The sequence below is a fragment of the Frankliniella occidentalis genome, unplaced genomic scaffold (genome assembly GCF_000697945.3).
Source record: "Frankliniella occidentalis isolate FOCC.00 unplaced genomic scaffold, Focc_3.1 Scaffold116, whole genome shotgun sequence".
In the NCBI taxonomy this organism is placed as follows: domain Eukaryota; kingdom Metazoa; phylum Arthropoda; class Insecta; order Thysanoptera; family Thripidae; genus Frankliniella; species Frankliniella occidentalis.
This window is the reverse complement of record NW_026267244.1, coordinates 852919-857324: the sequence shown is the minus strand read 5'-3', so window position 1 is coordinate 857324 and position 4406 is coordinate 852919.

Sequence of the window (4406 nt, the reverse complement as noted above, 5' to 3'; positions counted from 1 at the left end):
GGAGGCGGGGAGGAAGTCCTGCTGCGTTACAGATATTGCAAAGGATTGAAGAAAAGGAGGCGGCGGCCGGCACTGCGCTGGACTGGGCCGGGCTGGACTCGTCGGCCCAGAACAATGCGAGGCCCCCGCCCCCGCCACGGCCCCGCACCCCGCCCCGCGAAGCAGCTCCAGAACACGCTGCTGCGCGCTGCTGCCCAGCCCAGCGGGTCGTTTGAATGGCTATACGCCGGGACAGTCTCCGCCCCGCCCTACCCGGCCTGCAGACTAATGCATATGCACAATGCACACATCCTGATCGCCCCGTCTCTCTCTCCAGCGGCCTGCGCAGGCTGCGCGGCGCACCCACGTCTGCAGAACGGACCAGTCCGCGCGTCAACGATGCAAGAGAGGTCCCTGGTAGCGGGCCACTCCTTGAAAATAAATTCAATGGCAAAATAAGCCCATTCTTTTTAGACAGGCCCGAATAAGACTATACTGTAAACCCAAGTGTGCACATAGTACACAACACACTCTTCCTTGTGTACTTGGGTTTACAGCGTACGTCTCTACAGGAGGGCAAAAGCCCCCCTCGTTGCTCTTTTTTCGGTCATGCCTACATTATTTTTGTCGTTTGTGAAAGCTATTTTTAAAAATGACAACGAAAAAAGACAAAGGCCAGTCGCTTTTGATGGAAGCGTATTCGTTTAGGTTGGGTAACGCGTAACGTCGTCGTCGTCTCGTCGATGTCTCCTCAATCACTGAGCAGCGGCAGCGAGGGCAAGAAGGTCCCTTCAGAAAAACGCTGCACAGCGCGATGTTCCCCTGCAGAAAATGGCCCTTTGCTTCATATCGAGAGCGGAGCGGGGACGGGGAACGGGGAACGGGTGAGGCAGGATGAGGGGGGATGAGGAGGGGCGCGAGGGCGGGGGGCTCCTTGGCCCGCGGGGAGGGAGGCGCTCGCGGGCGAACCCCCTTCCCTGCAGCCGGTCCCGCTCCGGGCGACAAGCTCTGCATTTTCAAACAGAACGGAATTGATTGCTGGCCGAGCGTACAGATAAATCTGTCAAAGATGATTATGGGGAGCTGAAAATCAAACAGGCCGAGGAGAGCAGGCCCGCGGGAGGGTCCTCCCGTAGAGTCCTCCTGAAGGCTGCAGGAGCACGCTCCTGGAAAACTGCGAGGTGTCCAGTAGAACAGTTTGGAAGGTTTGGTTAGCGTTTTTACAACGAGAATACCCCGAAGTACCGGATCTTCGGTCTTCAGGAGAACGCAGCACACCAAAGCATCCTACAGATATCCGCAAGCACAGGAGTGTACGGTAAGAAATTTGTTTTAGATTTAGAAAGGGTTTACGACTGCTTGTTCATGGAGTTGCTTGTTATTTCAAGACCTGGTCTTGGATGCCGTTGGCGTTTCCCATAGGATCCCAGGCTGGGTCTCGAAATACAAGAAACTTCTTTTACCGAGTGGAAAACCTTCTGGAGTTCAAGATCCTTGATTCAAACTCCCGCGTACTCTGTATAGAGGATGCCTATCCTCCATTTCCCCTCTCAAAGCGCGCGCGGCTAAGCGTGGCCTGGTCGTGACCGCGGCGCACGCACGCGCGCAGCCCGGCGGCCGGTGAAATCAATTAAAACGTTTAATGTATAAATCAAGATGGTGAGGCCCATGATTTACCTGCTGCAGCCTGAAGGGCCGCCGCCGCCCATGGCATGGAGCGCGACCGGCATGGACGCCGCGCGATGAAGAAATACCGCGACTGCCCCTAACAGAAAACGAAGTCCCTACTTTGTCCCTCTCATGTTCCAAAGTTGTCCCTCAATTTTTGGGGGACAAAAACGGGATTTCAAGCGTATCTTAGTTCCTCAGAAATCCCTTTTTAGTGAAATCCCTCTGAATTCCCTTTGCTAGGTGATTTTACCGGATTTTACATTTTGCATCATTCACAGAACATAGTGAAGGAGGCTTCCTAGGCAATTTTTAACACGTCGGGCGACATCAGAGGGCCCGTATCTATACTATATAAATGTATATGGGCACCTATTGTTAGTATTTTTAGACATGTTAGAGCTCTCTAACGGCCTGGAGCAAAGATTGGTTCAGAGCGTCGGCGGAACTTCCACGGGATTTCAAACGTCCAGGGAATATGAAATCCCCAAGTCCTTTTTTGCTCCCTTTAGGAACTTCCAAGGAACTTCGAAAAGGGACATCTGAGGGATTTCAAAAAAGGGACTTCGGAGGGTGGTCGTTTTCTGTTAGAGTGGAAAAAAAAACATAAAAACAATAACGTCATAAATACACATGTGAAACCGATGACAAGGAGGCACAAAACCTGTCACCAAATTGCAATCTCCATCAACGACCTCGTTCCACGCTTTCTTTTACACTGGTCACATCAACAGCCTGCTGCTGCTGGCAGAAAAATCAAATGGCCCTTCGCCAAAGAGAGAGAGAGGGGGGAAGGGAGGGGGGTGCGGCGGCCGGAGTGAGAACGAAGACAATGAAATAACGACGCATTAATTGTGTTTTAATACGGTCGTCGAGAGGCACAAGAGAGACAATACGGTCGGCATTAAGGAGCAAGAGGGAGCGAGACGGGAGGAGAAGAACAACTGCCAGTCATCGGCACACAGCATCCTTCTGCACAGAGCAAAGACCGGTAGCCGGACCGGGCCCCCCTCCCCCTCCGCCAGGCCGAGGCGGGGCACTTCAGCGGACTTGTTCCGCGCGGCGCGCCGTGCCGTGCCGACCGATGCCTGCCTACCCGTCCGCTGCGGATCTAAACATGGTCAAACCATTACCTTTCGCCGTACTGGTGCAGGCAGGTCAGCGGCGGGCGGGCGGACGAGCCGAGGGGAGGGGGCGCAAGAGCAGGAAGGGGGCAGAGGCCATACCGGGACAGTCCTCTCGCCAACTACTTCCCGTCGCCGGGGGAGACACCCACCACCCCCACGGCCTCGGCGGCCACCACAACGCTTCCGGCGAGGCAGGGCGAGGCCTCCACAGTGCCGCCCTGGACACCGGCGGCGGCAGAGACCTGTTGGACGGCCAGCGGACACAGGGGAGGGTAGGGGGGAGGGGGAGAGGTCCGGGCCGAGGACGGGCGGGCCGTGCGGTCCCTGCACGGCCTGTACTGCCTTGCTTCGTTCATTACATTCGCCATGAGAAATAATTCTGTATGCACCACGAATGGGCACCGCAGAGATGGGGGAGGGGGAAAAGGGAGGGCGGCGGTCGGAGATGGCAGGCTACTAAGAGCGGAGGAAGCGGAGGGAGAGGGGAGCGGGGGAGGGGAATGACAGAGCGCGACCGCTTTCGTATTTGGTCATAAGGCACTGCGGCTGCAGGCAGCAAGCTTCTTTCATGAGTGCTTCAGCAAAACCGTCTCGGCCGGTCGGTATTGCGGGGAGTAGCAGCGGGGAGTGGCGGGGAGTAGCAGCGGGGAGGGCGGGGCACGCGCTGCTTCGCGGGCGGACGGCAGCAGGCGAGTGCACCGCGGCCTGGAAGAGTTGAAAGCCTCCATCATGAGGCGGAGGCTGAGGAAAAGGAAGGGGGGGGGGGCACAAGACAAGGCTCTAAAGCAGAGAGAGACAGAGAGGGGCGGAGACGAGTCCAAGGCTGAGAGGAAGAGTGTGAGAGAGAGAAAGAGCAAGCAAGATAGAGAAAGAGAGAGAGAGAGCGAACCCAAGGGGTGGCGGCCCCGACACGCACTCGCCTGTCCGATTTATAACCCCGCGCGCTCGCCACTTTTCGCTAGACGATTGCCCGGGCAGAGGGCAAGTGCAGAGCCGGGGCGGAGAGTCGAAGAGGGGATGGGGGGGAGCAGAGGAGAGCAGAGCGGGAGAGCGGGCCAGAGGACGGCTCGAGAGAAGACACACTCGCTGCGAGTGACGCCGTCTGCTTTTTAGGGCTCAACCGGAATAAACTCGGCCCAAGTTTACTGCACTTCTTCAGCCCCGGCCGGCGGAAAAAGGAGAAATTTCACCAACTTTCCGCCTGCAAGCAGCGCTTTATTTTTCTCCCCCATTTTTTTAGTGCGACGCCACGTCCATCCATCCGTCCGTCCGTCTGTCCTGCGTCGTTCCGTCCGTCTGTCCAGCCTGGCCGGTCGGAAGGCACTGTCAATCTCCGTGGAGCTTTGAGATATGGCTCCCCTAATAGCATACACGCGCAAAAAGGAGCAGCTTGAACAAACCGCGCGGTGCGGAGAGCGGCGGCCGGGAGAGCGGAGAAGGGGAGGGGGGCGAGGCCGATTTAAAATGCAGAACAACACGACGGCAGGTTTGTATTCCCGGACGGAGAGAAGACGGACCAAACCTGGGGTCGTAAAGAAGGGGCCTGTCCTGCTCCGTCGTCCCCTCCAGGCGCTGCTGTCTCGGTCGTCCAGCGATTGGCAATGTTTGGTTTGACTCCCCCCGCCCCCCCCC